Source organism: Rhinopithecus bieti, unplaced genomic scaffold (genome assembly GCF_001698545.2).
Source record: "Rhinopithecus bieti isolate Rb0 unplaced genomic scaffold, ASM169854v2 scaffold_51905, whole genome shotgun sequence".
NCBI lineage: Eukaryota > Metazoa > Chordata > Mammalia > Primates > Cercopithecidae > Rhinopithecus > Rhinopithecus bieti.
Window position 1 is genome coordinate 2,178,775 of NW_016821253.1, and position 22,956 is coordinate 2,201,730.

General features: G+C 43.6%; 1 protein-coding gene across 21 annotated transcripts in view; it reads right to left on the reverse strand.

The window, feature by feature from the left end:
• MYT1L (myelin transcription factor 1 like) overlaps positions 1-22,956 on the reverse strand; it is a 548,227-nt gene that overhangs the window by 475,120 nt on the left and 50,151 nt on the right. For all 21 annotated transcript variants that reach the window (XM_017860335.1, XM_017860329.1, XM_017860334.1 and 18 more), the window contains one exon: positions 21,342-21,441. The gene's annotated coding sequence lies outside the window, so the exon portion shown is untranslated. The remainder of the gene's footprint in view (positions 1-21,341; positions 21,442-22,956) is intronic.

The window sequence follows — 22,956 nt, forward strand, 5'->3', positions numbered from 1 at the left end:
ATTGGGGCTTAGGAAAGTTAACTTGCTGGGCCAGATATCCATGGCAGCAGGGTTAGAATTTGAACCTAGACTCAACTGACCCTGAAGCCCAGGTTCCTTCCAGCACAGCATCTGAATTAAGCCTGGCGGTTTTAGCACCATTCACTTGTTGTGCATTTCTGGGTCTCTATCTCATGCTGCCAAGGACTGTGCATCTCCTGAGACCCAGGGTCTCTGCTTTCCACTAATCCGCAGCCCAGCCTGGAGCCCTAAAAGGCCCTGGGTCTGATGCCTTTTTCTTTATTCATGTGTGTACAGTACCTCATGACAGCAGTAGAAATAGCATGCTCTGATTACTCCCCAAACCCTAACCCCCCCAAAAAATCCCAGACTAATACCCAAATTCACAAAGAATCATACTGCATAAGTTGCTTTATATAGGAATGAAAGTTAAAAAATAGGTCACAGCGAAGTATTCATACAACTTAATAATCAACTGAGCAGAGCAGGAAGGTACTAATTCTGGTGGGGTTGCCTTCGACGGGCTTAACTTGAGGTTCTGTGCAATGCTGGCCCAAGCTGCTCAGGGCCATGGTGCTCGGCTGAGTGTGGCCACTCATGTGGGCTGAGGACGCACCACAGTCCCAGCACAGCGGGTTACACACCGTGAAACTAAGACTCGAACGTCAATGAAAGGTCAGTGCTGAAGCTGAGTCCAAGCGATAATGAATCACACAAATGTCTAGAGGAATTCAGCACTCCTCTAGGAGAATTATGCAACAGCAAAACCCAGTGGACCCAAATCCATTCAGCAACTTTTTTTTAAAGCACTTCTCATGGCAAAATACCAGAACGAATGTTAAAGGGGATGCAAAGCCGAGAAAAGGAGGGAGTGAGTAAAAGCACAATATTTGGAGGCAGTCAGATTTGGGTTCAAATTCCTGCTCTATAACTTACTGGTGAGAACATCTTGGGCAACTAAAATTCAGTCTTTTTAAACTTTTTTTTTTTTTTTTGAGATGGAGTTTTGCTCTTGTCACCCAGCCTGGAGTGCAGTGGTGTGATATTGGCTCACTGCAACCTCTGCCTCATGGGTTCAAACAATTTTCCTGCCTCAGTGTCCCAAGTATCTGGGATTACAGGCAGGCCCCACCATGCCTGGCTAATTTTTTGTAATTTTAGTAGAGACGGGTTTGGCCAGGCTGGTCTCGAACACCTAACCTCAGGTGATCCACCGGCTTCAGCCTCCCAAAGTGCTGGGATTACAGGCTTGAGCCACTGCGCCTGGCCCATCTTTTGTTTTTTCTTTTCGTAAATGATAATAATGACATCTACATTTTAAGGTTGTCATTAGAGTTAAATAAGATTATGTAAATGAAACACTTGGTACATAGCCTGGCACAAACAAATATTTAATAAATGGTAACTTTATTATTTTAATAAGTGCGAGTTCTTGAGCTCAAAAAGTTGCAGCCAGTGGCACATGAAAGAGAACACAGTGCGAGCTAGACAGTGAGTACAGAGGGGACCCAGGCGGGCCTTCCTCCTGAGTCTAATTGGGATTTTGGATGATGTTGGATGGTGCACCCGCTGCATGGGAAGAACTTCATTGTTTAAGACCATGGGCCTTGAGGCTGTGACCATGAGAAAAAGTATTTAATCTTTTGGTAAAGTTTCCTTGTCTATAAAATATGGATATTTTATTTTATATGGTTGTGGTAAGCGTGAAGTTCAATAATCCAAATGCATGAAGAGCAGTTCATGGTATGTAGCAAGTAATGGAGACATTTACGTTTGATAACGACAATGATGGAAACAAAGGGCAGAGCCTTGAGGCTGGTGGGATCTGGGGCCCTAAGGAGGCATGGATGGAGGGAGGACAACACTGAAGGCTGTGAGCTGTGAAGTTGCTGCCTGGGGAGAGGTTTTCTAAGCAATGCTAAGAGGGCCTGGAGGTGGCTCAGTCTCCCATAGAGGTTAGAAACAGAACAGCTCCAGGTGCAGTCTGCGTGGGCAGTCAGCAGCTGGGCAAATGCAGCGCAGCCCTCCACAGCCTGCGGATGCTCCAGGAGACACTCTGAGAGTTTCACAAGTAGGACCTCATTCAGCCTTCACAATGGCTCTGCAAGGCAGGCTCTAGTATTACCTCCATTTTATAGGTTAATAAGGTGATTCTCAAGGAAGTCAAATAACTCCATGCAGCTCCAAATTCACTCATGGCACAGCAAGGCTTTTGGCTAAGATCTACCAGACTTCACTGCCCCTGCCTTTCCCAAAATTTAACACTGCTCCCCTTGGGAATCTTCATTCCATGTGCAATAGAAACTGACGGAATTTGCGTCAGGAGCAGTGGCTGGTTTCACATGATGGGACCTCAATATTTACACAAACTATGCAGTGAGGATGGGAGTGCCTAAGTCCCAAAAGGGCTTTTCTGGGTTTGTCTGGAAGACACAAAGATCCAAAGTAGTAAAGATATTGATGGGGATGGGGTGGGGTAAGGGATCACAGCATTTCGCAGTGGCTCCATGTGCTACAGTTACCCTGGCTGGAGCCAGTTAGGATATTTAGGATGGCACAGGAACAGGGAGTGGGCCAGGGTATGGTTAAAGGAAGGAGGGATAGTGGTGATACGGTTTGGCTGTGTCCCCACCCAAATCTCATCTTGAATTGTAGCTCCCATCATTCCCACATGTTGCAGGAGGGACCCAGTGAATCATGGGGATGGATAGTTGAATCATGGGGACGGATTCCTTCATACTGTTCTCATGGTCGTGAATACGTCTCACGAGATCTCACGGTTTTATAAGGGCTTTCCCCTTTTGCTTGCCTTTCCTTCTCTCTTGTCTGCTGCCATATAAGATGTGACTTTGCTTCTCCCTTGCCTTCCACCATGATTGTGAGGCCTCCTACATGGAACTGTGAGTCCATTAAACCTCTTTCCTTTATAAATTACCTAGTCTCGAGTGTCTTCGTTAGCAGCACAAGAACAGACTAATACAGCCAGCAAGCTAAGGAGTACATGGAGAGTGCTTCAGCACAGGAGGATGGGTCCTATGGCCATGGTGAACCAGAATGAGCCAGGTGGGGAAACTGAGCCAAGGAAGGAAGCAAATAGAAAGTATGCAGATGCCATAGGGGCAGGGCCCGCCTGGGAGCAGCTGATGTCTGGGCAAATGGTACCCTGAAACACGAAGTCTGAGAAGAGTGTTTGAGAAGAGGAACAACGGCCCTGCACTAGCTGCTGCCTCACAGATGGCACATGGGGCAGGCTTTTGCCTCACAGTCCCCCTTGCCCTCACAGGAGGCTCATGCACAGGGGCCTCGCCCGTACTTCCTAGGGGACACTGAAACTCAGAGAGGTTGAATGAATTCCGAAAACCCCCAAACAGGTAAAAAGCAGAGCTGAGTGTAAACCCACATGAAGGAGTCAAAGTGCATGCTTTAGTCTGTTCTAGAAAGAAAATTGGAAGCTGTATAAGAAGCAGATGTGGGGATAGACCATACTGGGGGAAACAAGGAGGATGAAACCTAATAAAGGAATGGACAGAAAAAAAAATGCCCCAGATGGAAGCAACAGGATTTCCTCAATGGCTGGGTTTTAGGAGAAGGGCACAGGGGAGGCCGAGGTTGCCTTGCAGTTCACCTCTTGGTGGGCTGAAGGGGGAAGGTGCAACCCAGCCAGTGTGAACTCAGACAAAAGAAGAGACCCAGTGTGGTCAGGGTGTGCTGAGCTCAAGGAGCCCAGGGCATCGAAGGAGAAATATCTGGCAAGGAGGTGCCTGGATTCTGTCAAGCTACAGTCAGGGATGTGAAATTTGGCTGTGAAAATGAGAGTTAAAATCATGCAGTGGACACCATCCTTAGGGCAAGTATGTCAAATAAGAAAAAACCAAGGACAGAGGCTTCAGAACCACATCCTAAGCTCCCACATCATTCAAGTTCCTTTAAGGTCATGCATCCAATACCCACTTTGCACGTCTAACTTCAATATTCATTGAAGATTTACTCTCTAATCAGTATTAATAAAAGATGGGATTTGGGGAGATAGCAGATGGGAATTCCAAAATGCTAGAAACAGACTTATAAGATAAGATAGAGTTTAAAACAAGGCCATTTTCCAATTCCATGCAAGCCCACATCCATTTGATGCATGTATTTGTCTACTTTGGATAGAAGGACTTATTTCCTGAGTCGTAAATAATCAATAAGGTTTTCTGTCATTGTTAACTAGGCATGAGGGCTAATAAGAAGTATGGAAATAATAAAGTAATTTACCTCTACAGTACAGAAATTTACTTTTCACACATTTTGCTCTTAAGAATCAGTGAGATGAGTGGCGTCATGCTTCGTAAATTTGCACATCAATGTGGGGGAACGTAGTGGAAAAGAGAGAAGACATGTAAAGTGGGAAACAGCTATTATGAAAATGCAAAATATTTTATTTTAAGGTCAATTTTTCCACATTTAGACCACAAATAGCCTATGAAAATTATTCATAAATTTCTTACCCTAAAAATAGTAATACATATAACAAAAGTTGCTGTTTAACATTAAACAATCAGAAAAAAACATTTGAAAACTTTTTTGTCCTGAGTAATAAACTCACAAATGGAAATCAATGGTAAGAAAGTTCAACTGGAAAACCATGCCAAGAAATTGGCAAGAGGAACTCCCTTTTTCGTTAATTTCCAATATATAACAAGCTGCTCTCACTGGTGTGTGTTTTGGGCTTGGAGATAACCCGTGGCAGTTGTTAACCCTGGGCTGCCTTCCGTTTGCAGAACCTTAACAACATCCCTGCCTCGAAATCAAGAATTATATGTTTAGGGAATTCAAACTCATTTAGTTATTAGCCTAAGTAAAATATTATTATGAAGATAAATCTGTAGGGAAGAGGGAAAAACCCCAAATTACCCATTCACAAGGCAAATAGAAATGCCACTTTGATTAACTCGTGTTTTAGTGCACACCTGAGCAGGTGTCTCTTTGCGGACATTATTATATGGTGCACCCAAGCATTTGGGGCCATGTGTAGATTTGTAGCTGTGTGTCTCTTTCATCAGCCCAGCCTCCTGCATGTGGGGCGCACACAGGCCCGGGCTGGAGCTCAGTGATCAGGGCCTCCCAAGGCTATCTATCGCTCAACACTTTCTAAATTATCTGGAGGTAAAGGGTGAGGATTTTTAAAGATTCCCACACACTTATTTTAGACTAATTGTTTTATAAGATACCTTACAATGCTTTTTAGAAATGACCATGCCCTTGAATTTGTATGAAGGTCAAATTGTTACAGAAGCTTCTGTATTCTCAGACTGTGCGCTTATCTGGACATGGTGGGTTACAAAGAGCTTGTGGCCCTGCTCAGCTGCAGCCCACATTCTGAGCAGCACTGCAATAGCACCTCTCAGTGTCTTTGCCCTCTTACAAAACAGGGGCACGCTTCCCATCTCATGAACGTCATGAAGGTTACAGGAGGTAACCTGTGCTTTATATGCAGGCAACTTTCAGGTCATTGCTGCTAGCCTCGTTCCCTTCACTCCCATCCTACTTCTGCCTTGCATTCTCTCCACATGCTCTTCCCTCCAAGCTGCCATGGAGATTCCCAACAGATTGAGCTTCGGAAGCCAAGTGCCATCTGCCATCCATGAGCCCAGTAATCTCCAGTAGCCCCTGGATTTGTGCACCCCGGCAAGCCCTCACAGCTCAGCCTGGTATCAAGGCTCTCACGTCTTGCTTAACATCTTGATCCTTTTCTTCTCTGTAGTGCCTTCTGCCTGAACGTCTTTCCTCCAATCAAGAAGGCAGAATCACCGTGGGTCTATTTGCATACATTCAATCCTCTTTGATTCTCCCAGCCAGAATTATCTCTTGCTATGCCCAAATCATACAGTCCTTTATCTCTGCCTCTAAAGTTCTTCGTGACTTCTGATCTAATATTAGAAATCACATATACAACATAGGCACACGGGCTGTGGACTAATGATTGTGTCTCTCCACAATTCATGTCTTGAGCCCTGATGTGATGGTGTCAGGAGGTGGGGCATGTGGGGAGTCATTAGGTCACGAGGGTGGAGTCTTCATGAAGGGACTGGAGTCCTTTGAAGAAGGAAGAGGAAGAGGGAGGCAGCTCTGCGTCTTCACCTTGTGAGGATGCAGCCAGAGGAGATTGTCTGCAACCCAGGAAGGGAGCCCTCGCCAGATACCAGATGTGGAGACACCTTAATCTGGACTTCCGAGCCTCCAGAACTATGAGAAATGACGCCTGTTGTTTAAGCCATCTGGTCATTGGTGCCTTGTTGCAGCAGCCTGGGTAGCCTCACACAATGTTTGTAGACAGCAATGGACTGAGAGCTGCCTGCATCTGCCTCATCACATTCCTTTAGTCATTAGCTTGGTGTCTTGTACATTCACATGAAATAATTTATCCCCTTTGCAAATCTATCTGTGAGTCTCTACCATGTGCCAGATAGAGGGGTGGAAGAAGAGGGAGAGAAGGGAATGATCTGTCACTTAATCAGAGGTCTGTTACACTTGAGATTTGCCCCAAAAAATGACACACAAGCAATGAAAAAATTACAGTCAATCTCCCTAATTGGTACTCCATGTATTCAGGGATTCTTTAAGTATAGCCATAAAAGGACATTAAGGACAATACATAATCAAGCGAAAGTAGTTAATAAAGAAAGTACAGCACAGTCTCTGCCTGCCCTGGTGCTCCTGCCCCAGCTCAGTCCAGACACCGCGCCCCCTCCCAGCCAGTTTGAGGCTGCAGAGATGTCACCGAGAATGAGCCAAGCAGTGCCAAGCATCCTGCTCATCATGACCTTCCTCTTTAAAAATCAGCTGACACTGACTCCTATTTCATTTCTCTTCCCTTCCTGGTCATGTTGTGGAGTTTATTATGTCAGAATGTACAAACTCCTTACCCGTGTCAAGGATGTGGCTGCGTGTTCTTCGCTTCCTGCTTCCAGGGAGCACACCGCAGCCTGTGCTGGCTCGAGAGGTCCCGTGTCTGCGCGTGTACACCTGTGTTTATGGATTCTCACCATGAATCATGTCTGCAGTGAAGGGTCCTGACATATAGCAAGGAAATGACAAGTGACCCTTTTGTTTTTCTCTGTTTCAACAGTCTGGGCAGGTCACAAATGGACACAATGCCAACAATATGGATTTTTAAATTAGAATTTGAGGAGCTCACCCCTACCCCAGGCGTAATAGCTCAGTTACCCAAACAGTCCAAGAACACCCACTTGAGGAAGGCTCTATGGAGCTCTCTCGTTTTGTTTATTCCAGTTAATGAAAGACAATTCTTGCATTCTTAAAACAACGTTCACACACGTCAGCCATGATGTGATTGATACAGGATGGCTTAAAAAGCTCCCACCCCATTCGAATGGGAGGAATTTATGCTGCAGGTCTCAGTTTGTCTTTAAAGGCAGAACTGTCTTCACGTCTCCTAGAGGGAACTCACAGAGCCTGTCGGCCAGATGGCCTCTCTGAGCCAAGGTGCTGAGGTCATCTGGTGGTTCTGGGAGTCAGCTGGGGCTGCCATACAAAGTGCCATAGGCTGGGTGTTTAAACAACAGAAATCATTTCCTCACAGTTTTAGAAGGAGGAAGTGCAACATCAAGAAGCCAGAAAGTTTGGTTTCTAGCGAGGGCCTGTGTCCTGGCTGTCAAATGTCCACACTCACCCGTTCCTCACTCTGGCTTCGCTCACAAAAATGCCAGCTCCCTGGACAAGGGTGCCATGCCCCTGACCTCATTCCACTCCCAACCACCTGCTTGGGTTTGAGGTTTCAGCATATGAATTCTGGAGGGACACAGAGTTCAGCCCATAGCCGCAGTGTTTTTACTAAGTGGGTGGATCAATGGCAGATCTTCAAAGGGAGAATCAGAATTCAAAGAAATTTAGAGGCTGAGAAAAGTGTCCTTGTGATTCATTCTGCCTGTTGATCTTAGGCACTCACAGGCTGCATGGCCACCTGAACTCTCGATCCTGGCGAGGCCTCACCCCACCCAGCACTCCCGCCAGCTGCAGTAATGCCCCCCTGCCCTGCCTGAAGCCGAAGGTGACAGGCACCCTTATTGCCCAGCTCTCTTCCCAGTGCTTGCTGGGTTCCAGCCCTGTCATCGTCCACTCCTGGCACCACCTGACCTCTCATGTTCTCGGGGCCTCTAGGATACCCACAGCAGGCTCTCCCCGGCCTCACCTTCCCCCAGCCCTTGCTGAGCCCTGGTGCTCTCAGAGGTGCCACCTGCCCAAGAGGTGGGTGTCTTCCCTTTACTGCTACTTCTCCATCTCATTTCTTTGCTTAAAAATGTAATGGTCAGATTCCAAACTATAAGAAAAGAGTAAAAAACAAAATAAACTGGCCTCTCAGGGGAACACACTTTAGTGTGTGCATATTGGTGAGTTTGGACAGGAACAAAATCAACAGCTTCTGCCTCCCCTCCTTGAGCAACATCATCTCCAGCACAGGCCTCTTCCCTGAACTCCCGAAGTCCACATTCAACTACGGATTTCTCCATTAGATGAAAAGCAGGCGTCTTGGCTTAACCTGTCTAACCTGATCTCTGGGTGTCCCTCCAAGGGCTTCCCGCCAGTCTTTCTAGTTGAGCAAATGATGCTTTCATTCCACTGGCTGCTCAGAGGAGCTCTTGGAAGTCACCCTTGATGCTTCTTTCTCACACCCCATGACCACTGGGTCAGGAAATCCCGGTGGCCCTGCACCTCCAGCGCTTCCAGGCATCTCCCATCTCCACCCCTGGTGCCCCAGCTCGTAGCCTCTACCCCTGCAGCCCCTGGCTCCCTCCTCTCCACTCTAGCTCCTTCTCCACCTGCAGTGGAGGGATCCTGGGACAGTGTCAGTCCCAGGAGCTCTCAGGGGCCTGTGCCTTCCAGGCCCCTTGCTGTCTCTCAGGGAAGCCGAAGTCGGCCTTGTGTCCACATACCCTCAGTGGGCTGTATCCTGCACCTGCCACAATTCTGGACTCTTCCCTAACAACGCTCCTCCTCATTCCTCTGCTGGGGGCCTAATGGCTTATTTAATGTTGCAGGACCTTTTGGCCCTGGTCCTGCCTTCAGCCAGTGAGAAAAATGCTAAATAGTGAGTGAGAAGAAAAACAAAATGAGTAAGGACAGGGATTTTCCTTAAGGATTAAAACACATCTAGAAATGACCCCTGATAAATGAGACAGTTGGAAACAACAGAGACCAATACAGGAAGTGGGTGCCAGGGAGAAGTCTCGAATCCCATCGTGTTCCTGTAGGATTGGGGCTATGGTTTTGGTAGCTTTTTAAATGGATCATGCCAGGAAGATTTAAATGTTCTACCTCCTCAGATAGGAATCCTCCCAAGGACCAATCTTTGGCCTGGTCGCCCAGCCAGAGCCAGTGTCTGGAGGGGGTGGGAAGCCACTCGGAGCACAGCGCAGTCAGGGCCTGTAGGCAGTGCCTGGACCTGCAGTGAGTGTCAGAGGCAGCTGCCCCACGGCAGGGGGGCTGTGCACAGGGCCACGCACCTCAGAGTGGCTGCAGCAGCAGGCAGTACTCAGCTGCGAGGGCTGCAGTGCTGCACATCTGAGAGGTTACTAAGGAGGGAATTTGGGTTACAAGAAGGAAACTCACCGGAAAAGTCAACTGCCATTTGCACGTCCGAAGGTGAGGCAGTAACGTAAACGTGCTGCTTTTATCACCCACATACAACATTACTGTGGGTGAAATTAGAATTCGTATTCTTTTTGGTATTTTTAAATATTTTGTCTCCATTATTAAAATACAAAAGAAAAAATGCTATAAAGACCTTACAGAACACTAACGAAAGACTTTTCAAATGAGCATAGAGAACTGATACTCAATTATCTATATGATACATTTGTACAAAAAGAAACAAAAGGAGAAAGGCGCAAAGAAGGAAGGAAAGGCACCATAGAGAAATCATAATGAACAATAATTACTATACGTTTCAAAATAGCTAGAAAAAAAGAACTGTAGTGTTCCTAACACAGAAAAGATAAACATTTGAGGTGACGGTTAACCAGTATCCTGATATGATCATTACACATTGTGTACATGCATGGAAACATCACACATAACGTACATGCATGAAAACATCACATGTAACGTGCATGCATGAAAACATCACACATAACGTACATGCATGAAAACACCACATGTAACGTGGATGCATGAAAACATCACACATAACGTACATGCATGAAAACATCACATGTAACGTGCATGCATGAAAACATCACACATAACGTACATGCATGAAAACACCACATGTAACGTGGATGCATGAAAACATCACACATAACGTACATGCATGAAAACATCACATGTAACGTGCATGCATGAAAACATCACACATAACGTACATGCATGAAAACACCACATGTAACGTGGATGCATGAAAACATCACACATAACGTACATGCATGAAAACATCACATGTAACGTGCATGCATGAAAACATCACACATAACGTACATGCATGAAAACACCACATGTAACGTGGATGCATGAAAACATCACACATAACGTACATGCATGAAAACATCACATGTAACGTGCATGCATGAAAACATCACACATAACGTACATGCATGAAAACACCACATGTAACGTGGATGCATGAAAACATCACACATAACGTACATGCATGAAAACATCACATGTAACGTGCATGCATGAAAACATCACACATAACGTACATGCATGAAAACACCACATGTAACGTGGATGCATGAAAACATCACACATAACGTACATGCATGAAAACATCACATGTAACGTGCATGCATGAAAACATCACACATAACGTACATGCATGAAAACACCACATGTAACGTGGATGCATGAAAACATCACACATAACGTACATGCATGAAAACATCACATGTAACGTGCATGCATGAAAACATCACGTGTAATGTACATGCATGAAAACACCACATGTAACATACATATAGGAAAACATCACATGTAACATACATGTAGGAAAACGTCACATGCAACGTACATGTATGAAAACATCACACGTAACTCCACAATATTTACGACTATTACATATCAATTGAAACCTATGACAAGAAAGAGAGGGAAGGATGGAAGGAAGGAAGGAAGGAAAGAAGGAAGGGAAGGAGGGAGGGAAGGAAGTGCATTCAAAGCACTCAAATGTCACTGGAATTTACTTACAACATAAACTGATTTTTTTTTCCTAAAACATTTAGGAAAACAGATAAAGGGACATTCTTAATCACTCATAATATGTGAACACTCTTAGCTTCTCTTACCAGTATTGGAAGCATTTTTGTTTCAGGAGATTTGGACTTGTTTTTATCTAAAGCAATTTCTTGGACTAAGGGGAGTAGGCTGAGAAAGAAGAAATAGTGTCCTTAAAACATATTTCTAAAATAAGCAGTATTAGCTCCAGCTACACAGTTGCAATGAACTATGTTTCTAATAACATCACTTGGCATAGGAATCTTAATTGTAGACCTTGTAAAATGTCTCCTTACACTCACTGTTTCAGAGCACTTTTAAAGCATGCCACGGCAAGATAGAGGAGAAGTGGTGATGAAGCCCTCCCAAAGCATGGGCAGAGCCTGACTCAAGCCAGCCTGTAAGCTGGTCCAGGGGTCATTCCATGAGACTCCCAGAGCCTCCACTCGGAGAGCTGTGAGGCTCAGCAAACACGTATTGATCCCTGTGTAGTGCTATGAGGGGGCTGGAACAAGGAAAGCTGATGGCCACACACTGAGACAAGGGCAGTGTTGCACCTGGAGCATGAGCAAGTGCAGTAAAGTCAGCCGGAGCCGGTGTGCGGGCTTGGGGCGGGGACCACAGCTGGAGAGTGCTGGTGGTCGGATGTCACCTTGGACAGCCACTGAGCCAGGCCTTGGAGGATAAATGGATAGACACGTTTGGAAAGAAATTTCAAGAAAATGTAATAATAAAATGGTGTGTGTGTGTGTGTGTGTGTGTACGTGCCTGTTATAGCAGTCATGTGAAAACAAACTGCATGTGAGACTCTCACATCGCTGGGGCCATTCTGGGCAGGAACTTCATCTAAAAGCACTGGTCAATGTGAGACTCTCACATCGCTGGGGCCATTCTGGGCAGGAACTTCATCTAAAAGCACTGGTCAAACCAGAAAGGATGAAGCTACTACCTTAAAATCCATTCTGTGCTCTGTGGTTTCAGCACTGGGAGCTACTTCCGGTCACAGGATGTCAGAAATCATCCTACCTATGTATGACGCACCCAGCCCCAGTGCCCCCGCTGGGCGATTTGGATGCTGTTGAATGGGAAGAACAAAACCGGGAGAGGGAAAGTGATTTCCTGGAGGTCTTTTCACACCTGCTGTGAGCTCAGGCCAGTGCGCTGCATCCTGCCCTAAGTTGCCCCTTCAAAACACCAGCTCCTGCTCTGAGAGGTCTTCTCTACCTTGTCCATGGAATGTAAGCGTTACTTTCTTTTCATTTCAATATGTACCATGAAAACTTTCCACATATCCACTGAGCATGCTTCCTGTTGCCGCCAAGATACACTTCAGTGAGCTTTGCATGGGATGACGTCTTCCCAGCCTCATCTCAGCCCATCTTTCCACCTTAACCTTCCACACATAACCAACCTATTCTTTCACACCTCCACGCCTTGTTCTTGTCCTCAAGGGAAAGTCCCAGCCAACCTCCTCTGCCTGGGAAAGACCTACGTATTTTTCAGTGCCATTCCCAAACGAGATCAACCCCCACCTTGCCCCAGCGGGTCTCTCCTCTCTGCCTGAAAAACTACCCTGCCTTGTGTTTGTTGCTTTATGGAGTTGTGTTTTTTATTTGTCTGTTGTGTTTCTTGGTGGAATGTGAGCATTCAGAGCTCTGTGCCTGGCCCACCATACACAGTGGTGTGTGAGTAATAGGTCCTCAGGATCCCTGTGAAGTGGAGCAAGGTTTCAGGCTTCCTTTCAAAAGAGTGAATCTTTTTGCTAGGAAAGGTCTGTTGTAATCCATGTCCGATGTCCACACACTGCAGAGACTATGCTCTGAGAGCTGGTTGTGTACCTTTGCGTGCCTGTGTGGTACTTTCACACATTTCTCAGGGCCTATCCCTGACACGACCCTGAGCGGACAGGTCCTCATTCAACCAGGACCATGATAACTCGTTACGGGATACTGAGGTGTCTCGATTCCGCCTATCATAATTATTTAACTCATTGGGCTGTGGATCAGACAGTTCTTTAAAATCTTACAAATATGTCAGTTAATTGATAAAGTCTTTACAATCACACAGAGAAATGGTTTCAGGAATCCAAGGTTGGGGGACGGGGAGAGCTATAGAGAACCAGGAAGACCCCAGTTATCTGTCTGGGTTTGTTAGTTTCCCTTCACCCTGGTCCTCCTGACGTCTTCCTGCTCTGCAAGCTCTAAGGCTATTTGTCATGTGCAATGATGGTGTCAGCAGCCAAGCCACCAAAAAGCAGCTTGGGAAGGCTGAATTCAAGTTACCATGCCTTCATTTTAGACAGAGGGCTCCTTGAATCTCACCCTCTGCAGGTGCATACAAGACTGTTGTTTCCATTTTCCATTTGCCCGCTTTCTACCTCCTCCTCATGATTCTCTCTTGCCTCCATATCAGATGCTGGAGCCTGTTACTCCACACTTCCCGGGAAGCCCCCGTGGGCCTGTGCATCCAAACGAACACTCCTGCCCCCAGAGCCCATGGTGCTTGACCACAGCACCACGCATGTGTGATTTCTGTTTGGCTTTACTTCACCTGCAGAATTCCAATTGATTCTTTTTTGTTTTGTTTTTGTTTGTTTTTTTCTTTTTTTGAGATGGAGTCCCACTCCTGCCTCCTTCTGATCTTCTTCTTTTTTTTTTTTTCTTTTTGATACGGAGTCTTGCTCTCTCGCCCAGGCTGGAGTGCATGGTGTGATCTCGGCTCACTGCAAGCTCCGCCTCCCAGGTTCACGCCATTCTCCTGCCTCAGCCTCCCCAGTAACTGGGACTACAGGCACCTGCCACCACGCCCGGCTAAATTTTTGTATTTTTTGGTAGAGGCGGGGTTTCACCGTGTTAGCCAGGATGGTCTTGATCTCCTGACCTCATGATCCACCTGCCTCAGCCTCCCAAAGTGCTGGGATTACAGGCACAAGCCACCACACCTGGCCCCGATTTTGATTTTCCAAAATGCTTAATCTTTATCATCTTTTCACCCTTCATACCCGAGGGTGATTTGTACAAAACATTTGCTCAAGGGTGACCTTGTGGGAACCACTTCTGTTGCCTCCCATCAAGTAAAGGATGACGGGGTCCCACGGGTGAACCGGTTGTCCCATACGGGAGCGAAGGGAACACAGACTGCACACAGGTGCACCATGGCCAGAACGGAGGGAACAGTCAACACCCGCAGTTACATACATGGTCATGTTTCCACAGCCTTCACTGTGTTTATCAGTGAAAGTGGATTCTTTAGAAAATAAAGTTGTCCAGAGTCCCGCAACTGGTTCCTTTCCTATAACAGGGATGAGTTAGAATTTAAATAGTGTGGAAAAGAAAGAATTACAGGATTAAGCAGCTATAAAGTTACTGCCCTTCAGGTGTTATGTAAAGGTAAACTACAAATGGTCATATAACAATTGTAATTATAGAAAAAAATGGAGTTTTCTACCCTTTGCAATAGAATAAAAAAGAAAGAAAAATCCACGATACAGCCAGTGTTATGGCTAAGCTACCTAATCAATTAGCGTATCCTAATTCGAAGGAAAAGAACTATAGTCTATTCTAGCAAAATTTAAAACAATAATGTCTTTGAATATCTTTAGAAATCCATCCAATGTTACAAGTGACAGAAAAGTCATTACTAAGTTATTTCTGCTTTTGATTGCAAAATAGAAAAGGTAATTATTAATTCCAAAATACTTTTCATATATAAAAGTAGACTTTTTTTCCTATATGACAATTGTCAATCTAAGAAATTTAAAGCGGAAAGTAAAAACAAACTTTTTTACTTTTATGAGTTAATGGTAGTGGCCATATGTGTGCTATGCACAAAGCACTAATGTGACCTACATGTGTTGTGTACGTGTAACATGTGACACACAGCAACTCATGTGATCTCCACAATGATTCCAAGAGTTCGTGGCTACTATTATCCTCATTTTGCAGAAAATGAAACTGAGAGGCAGAGAGGAAAATTTACCCTCAGACGTACAGTGGTAGAAAGTTGGATTTATTTCCTGCCAGTCTGGTATAGAGATCCCTCTTCTGCTACTGTTACACAACTTTGCATTTATTGAAGCTTTTAAGTATGGAGAATTTTAAAGAGACACAAAATTTTAAAGAGAACAGTATAATAAGCCCATATGCCCATCATTTACAAAAATGTAGTTTGGCCGCTGTCACTCATCTAGACCCCCATTTGATAACCATTTCTATATTATTTTGAAGAAAATTCCAGAAATCATATAATTTTGCCTACCGATGTTTCAGTGTGCATATCTAACATATTAGAGCTTTACTTTTAAACACAAGCAGGACATTATTAACATACTTAAATCAACAGTAATTATGTAATATCATGTAGACATTTTAAATAGTCGATGCTTTAAACTTCAGTGGTAAATCTAATGTATAAAGTTATATTTTTCCTGACTATATTTTAATGCCATATATTTCTTCTTAAGGGAAACAGTAGGACAGTGGTGACTATGAAGGGGACAAAGTGTCCCCTTGAGCCCAGCGCCACGTCACCTAAAGGGGGGATGAACACAACACAGGAACTTACCAAGAACAAAAGGCCCCTCTCTTTCTCTTGTTCTAACTTCTTCACCATGCTCTCCCTTGCCCAGCTCTGGGAGTTACCTGTACTAGGGCTCTGTACTCCCTGCCCCATGAGCCTATGTCTCTGAGATGCAAGCGGCATCTGGGAGGCCCTGGACCAGCTCTGCTGTTATCTTTCACCCCACACTACTTAAGAGGATTCTTAAAATAAAAGGAGAGCTCTCCTCAATGGAGCTTTGTTTCAGCTATTTACCATTTCTCAGAGTCTTAACAATTGTGATGCTGTAAGGCCACTATGAAGTTCTGGGTATAGAGGACAAAACTCCCTTGGTTTTGTGGTTTAAGATTATATACAGGCTGATGGTATCTACTTTTCCTATATTTCAAGGCTGTGTCTGATTGTGATGATAGTTCAAAGTATGGAGGACAATAATGCCTTCTTACATAGCAAAGAATTATTATAATGATTCAGCCATTCAACATGGAAGAGGAAGAAGGAGAAGAAGAAGAGGAGGAGAAGGAGAAAGAGGGAAAGGTGGAGGAGGGAAGGGAAGGGGAGGGGAGGAAAAAGAGAGGTAGAGTCCAGGAGGAAGGAAGAAAAAAGTGGAGCAAGAAGAGAGAAACAGGGAGGGAAGGAGGAAGGGAGAGAGAGAAGGAGAGAAGAAGAAAGGAAGGAAGGAAGGAAGGAAGGAGGGAGAGAGGGAGGGAGGGAAGGAAGGAAGGAAGGAAAGAAGGAAGGAAAAAGAAGGAAGGAAAGAAGGAAGGAAGGAATCAATATTATTCCTCAAATGTCAACCAACACCTGTTCCATACCCAGGTTGCTTTTCCCTCTCAGTTCAACTTTACCTTCAAGTTTGTTGGCTGGGTAGTTTTGGATTGAGTGTCAGCCTTCAAGGTATTTCCATTTTGCCATTCCATGTTTATAAGGGTTTTTAATATATACCCTTAAGTGGGCAACACTGCACACTGGGATTTTCTTTCACTAGCTGCTTATAATCAAAGAATGTAAACTAGGAAAGGTAGGAAGCTCTTGTCAGCAGACAGTACTTATGTGATTTATCTATTTAAGAAGCAGGACAAGTACATGGCATAAAGTCAAGGATGGGGTAAGAGGTAAATGAAATGAAAGCTTTGATGTAGAAAAATTATCTGGGATTTCAAATAGATGGATATAAGAAGTAGTAAAATCAGGTATTAGGAAATGAGGAAATAAAGAAATAAACAATAAATGTCATCAGTCAGAAAACATTAAAGTAAAAATTAAGAAAACATGTATGAACAACTAAATTCATTTGTGGACTAAAGTAGAAAGTATTAGATTTTCTGAGAAGTTTTTCTTCCTATAAGGAGGATTTCAAACATATACTATTCCTGCTTATATGGTGTCAAATTAGGTCATTTTAGTGAATCCACCACGAAACACTAGTTAGACGTTGCATACATACCCTGGTTGCCTGGTTCACAGCTTTATGCATTGTTGATTTGTTGCTATTGCTTTATTTTCTTGCATATCAAAGTTGCTTTGGTAATACGCATCATCTCCAAGACAACCAAGTGAACCAACTCCAACAAACTATTTGGAGTTAAAAATCTGGAGGAGTAAAGGCATTCACCTGCCCATTCCATATAAGACAGAAATCAGGAGCTGAGGCTATGGGGTGCCTTTTAAACCAAACTAAACTTCTTCTATCTGCCCTTGTGCACATTATATAATGCTCTGCCTCAGGTCTCTCCTGCTCAAAATGGGGATGATAATGTTTCCTTCCCTAGTGTTATTTTAAGGAGGAAGTCAGGTAACATACGTCAGCTTCGTAGGACAAGGCTGCAGTGCAGAAGTGTGTGCAGGGTGACCACGTGCATGCAGCATTGCAGCAGGGTTAGACCCCATCAGGAGGTGGAAAGGAAGCTTCAACCAAACAAACCATAACGTGAGAGGCATCCAGAGCTTTGTGATCTAAAGCCCAGAACCCCAAACACAAAATTTCATCATAAAATATTGTAATTTAAGTCTCCTCAAAGATTTCTAATTCCTTCATTTAATTGATGAAGTGGCCGAGGTTTAGAGAAGGCTGGTGGCTTGCCCGGGTGCCGCCACAGGGGAAACACTAGGTTTTCCATCTTTTGATGTGGGCTGTTTTATGCCAAATGTACACAACCATGGTGATATGGTTGGCTGTGTCCCCACCCAAATCTCCTCTTGAATTGTAGTTCTCATAATCCCCACATGTCATGGGATGGACCTGGTGGGAGGTAATTGAATCATGGGGGTGGTTACCCCATGCTGTTCTCATGTTAGTGAGTAAATTCTCATGATATCTGATGGTTTTATTAGGGGCTTTTTCCCCTTTGCTCAGCACTTCTCCTTCCTGTGAAGAAGATACTTTTCTTCGGCTTTGCCTTCTGCCATGATTGTAAGTTTCCTGAGACCTTCCCAGCCATGCATAACTGTGAGTCAATTAAACCTCTTTTCTTTATAAATTATCGGGTATTTCTTCATGGCAGTGTGAGAATGAACTAATGCACGTGGCATGATTTTTCATGTCATAACTAGTAATAGTGTGGGGCAAATGACTTTTGTTTTCTTTTTAATAAAATTGTTGGTAATATGTACAGAAGTGGGAGGAGTAAATGCCTGTGTCTTCCTGATTGATTATAAAATTATTTCCAACTAGCTCGTGCAAGTGGTCAACAACTGAGGCCAAAATGTATTGCTTTATAGAGATTTAGCAGACTTATATTAATGATCCAATTTCCTTGAATGGGGTGAACTTGTTAACTTGCATATTTAGAAAAACTATAATCAAATATTGAAAATACTGTCATAGGAAATAGAAATTAGCCCATAGAACCTAGAACATGTTCTGAACATAGTAGATCCTTAACATATATCCATTACATTGAATTGAATTAGACATAGTCTGTATCTCTCCAGAGGCTGAAAGTAAGAACAACAGGTGCCTATTATAAAACTGAATAATATTCAAACCCTTGACACAATCCAACAATGGAATGAGCTGCCTTGTTGAGTTGTAAGCTATCTATTCCTGGAAATATTCAAGAAGCAGTAAAAGGCTTCTTTTAGGGGTAGGTGGCATGGGGCAGAAATGCTTCTGTCGTGCACTCTGGAGTTTAGTATAACGGACACAGTCCTAGCTTTCTTTAATGGTAGTGGATCTCGAAATTCTCAGAGTTACACATCAGAAACAGTAATAGTCACTGTATCAAATTGCTTATACTGAGATTTCATTTTTAAAGTAAATACATTATACTTTTCATACCGTGTATCAGAGACTCAATATAAGTGTGGATTCTGCAACTAAAAGGTGGACTTCTAAAAAGCTGGGTCATGTTCTATCATTTGCATGTCACCACTGCCTCACACAGTGTATTGCACATAGTAGGTGCTTCATACATTGATTTTATATACGAACAAAAGAACAAAAAAGTGTCAGATTTTTAGCTGAGTTTATGAGAATTTAGAAGATATTTTGAAATACATTTTTAGCCTTTACAAAACTAAATTTGTGCTATGAGATTAGTTTTCTCTTAAGGTTGAATTTATAACACTTCTATGTGTAATGGCAGACCATTCAAACATTGGATGGTTAGCTGTGTTTTCAATAGCAGAGGATATGCAGTGATATGACCACACATGAAATGCAGCAGGATTGTAAAGATATTACCCTTCTCAAAAGTATCAAAATGTACAAGTCTTGAATCAAGAAATTCTACTGTGAATTTATCTTAAGAAAATCATTAACAGTGTGAAAGGTTTTAGGTGAAGAATAGTTATTAAAACCGTGTTTATAAGGCAAAAGTTTAAAAATCCAACTTATGAAATTACAATAGAGAATTGATGAAGTATATTTCAGTATATCCATAATACTGTAGAATTCTGTATATCCATATAATCAATTATTCCATAATCCATTATTATGTATATCCATAATAATAGTAGAATGCTAGACAAGGTAACAGAACAAAATAAGGTAACAGAAAAGTAGTTCTTCAGGCTAGGTGCAGTGGTTCACACCTGTAATCTCAGCACTTTGGGAAACCAAGGTGGGCAGATCACTTGAGGTCAGGAATTCGAGACCAGAATAGAAAAATAGAAAAATTAGCCAGGTGTGGTGGCATGTGCCAGTTACCCTAGCTACTTGGGAGGCTGAGGCAGAAGAATACCTTGAACCTGGAAGGCAGAGGTTGTGGTGAGCCAAGATTGTGCCACTGCACTCCAGCCTGGGTGACAGAGTCAGAGTCCACCCCACCCCCCCAAAAAAAGTAGCTTTTCTTACAGAAAGATACATGTGATGCTTAAAGGGAAAAAGGAGTAAAGAACAAATGGTAGTTTGACTCACATTAATTTAAAATCTTAATGAAGACTGTCAAAGAAATCAGTCTTGAATTTTAAATCAACATACTAATGGTGGTTGTCACCAAATTTTTGAATTTCCAGTGCTTTAAAAAATTGTGTTATCTATTATTTTAATATTCCAATTTTTCTACAATGGACATACGCTAATTATGTAAAGAAAATAGAAGCTTAAAAACTTGGTCTCTCTGGCAGTTTGATGTTAATGCAAAGAATGACATTGAGAGGATAAGTTGCTAAAGATACTGACACCAAAAGTAAGAGAGTACAGAGATGATGCCTTGAAAAGTATAATTTTTGAACAATTAAAAATTAGTTGTGTAGCAAATAGAGGACATTGGGTCCAACAGATTGGTTTACTTCTCAGTCTTGCTGGAAATTAAATTTGTAGCATTTCTCAATTCCACTCACTCTTAATTGGAAGAGAAAGTGAAGGTCACAGAAGCTGAGAGTCTGCCTCAACGTCCCCAGGCAGTCAGGGCTGCCCAGACCTCGAACCTACACGTGGTCAGTCAATGCCACTCTTTCATGCAGCTGAAAATTTACACAGTTACGTCTAAGATAGATTTCAAATGATTCCCAAAGATGTGCGTCCATGGAAAAAGGAAACTACATCCTCAAAATGGGGCTTTGATTGGCGGTAAGCTCTGAAGTCCGTGCACCTCTGGCTACCCGTCCGACCTCCCTCTGCCTCAGTTTCCTCATGTCTAAAAGGGATGGTGGCAACTTTCTCACAGGGTACTGAAGGGCTTAAAGAGAGCCAACCGTGTCTACAATGTGGCCTCACTCAGGCTCAAGTGAAAGAGTAGGAGTGGGAGGACTTTGAAATTCAGAAAACACCACGTAAGCATAACAAGAGAAGAATTAGGAAATTAAACATAACTATATTTTTTGGATCAAGTTCTCTGCTTGGTTCAGTTCATTTATGAAATATTTAGATGATAGGCAATGTTCTCATCAGTATAAAGATATAAGAAAAAGTAATAGTTGATGTATGAATTTAACAAGTATAGGTAATTGACTGGACAAGGGCATACAACGGAAGCATGTAAGCATTAAAAACAGCAAGAAATTACTGGTACAAAAGAACCCAATTGCCCGAATTCTATATCAGCCATTGCCTTGTGAGTTCTGTTTGTTTTCAGTTACCTCCTTTACATTCCTAATACAGTGGTAAAGTCTCATTGCAATTCACATACCACACGCTGTGATTCCTCAAATGTCGACGTGGATTGGACAAAGGTCCAGGCAACAGCCGCACACACCTCGTCCTTGGCTACAGCCTCCGCATGACCCGCCCTGCATGTCAGAGAGGAGGAAGAAATGGTAAATGGAACTGAGACTCTTTTCTCTTGAGTTACTGGGAATGGATGGTTTTCCTACATCTTGGGCTAGTCTCATTAAAGTATTGAAGGCCCTACACACACACAGAGCCACACTTGCTGAAATTTATCTAAGGAGTGGCCTTAGATAAATTAGATACACTCCTACTGTTTCTCCTCAAAGTTGTAATTTTTGTTTTGTTTTGAGATGGAGTCTTGCTGTGTCACCAGGCTGGAGTGCAGTGGCGGCATCTTGGTTCACTGGAACTTCCACCTCCCAGATTCAAGCGATTCTCCTGCCTCAGTCTCCCGAGTAGCTGGGACTATGGGCATGGGCCAGCACACCCCATTAATTTTTTGTATTTTAGTGGAGATGGGATTTCACCATGTGCCATCTTGGCCAGGGGCCAGGGTGGTCTTGATCTCCTGACCTCGTGATCTGCCCACCTCAGCCTCCCAAAGTACTGGGATTACAGGCATCAGCCACCGCACCCGGCCAAAGTTGCAGTTCTTTTAAAATAAAGGTCTGTCTTTTAATAAAAATGAAAGAACAAAGTCAGTTGTGTGAAACTTGAGAGAGTCCCTAAATCTCCGTCCTCCCTACAAAGACGCCTAACCCAGGGAGATGAGCTGGAGGTGAGCTCCAGGCCCAAAAGGCTGCTTGTCAGGCAGTGATTGAAGTTGCAAGAGAAGGTTCTGGACTTAGGGGTGCACCGTGAATTGCATTATGGCAAAGTATGCAAGTTCAATAAGGACCTCACACACAGCTTGCCTATCTAAGGCCGTATCAGGACTAATGCCACAGTGAAAAATAATAGGTGTTTAAAAAATAGAAGTAAAGAACCATGCGCAGACCAGGAAGTTTCCCGTATTTCCTATTTTCTAGGTTCACATGGAAAACTGGGGTGGTGGAAGAAAAGGACAATAATTCCTTTGGAACATTAATTCAACTTTTTCTACCCACTAACCATATTCGTTCCAATTTTAGCAGTTCTGTGGGAGGAAAAATGAAACATGAAATTCTTCTATGCTTTCAACTTTGCATATTTCTTTACCTCTACCTGGAATGCCCTCCCCTTTCTGGGTCTTCCCAATCCTGCCTAGAAGCCATACTTTCTATTTTGTGACACGTTCCTGGTGAGAGAGGAGCAGGGATCTTCATGGTAAGATCAGCACACATGTCAATCACTCCCATTACCGACTATCTAGCTGAGAAGCTACACGCTAGGTCAGACACTGCAGGTTCAGTATCTCTCTTAATCCTCAAAGTTAGCATTATTATTTCCCTGCACGTCGGTTCAAGATGCTGCCTAACTCCTGGAGACACAGAGCTAGAGCATGCCTAGCAGGGGTTCAAAACCAGCTCTTCCCAACTCAAGGGTGCTTTCTGCTGCTCCAGGCTGACCTCCAGTTTCTCAGGCCCTCCAATACTCCAATTCTTTGTTCTTTCTTCATTCTTCTCCTCCTCCTCCTCCTCCTCCTCCTCCTCCTT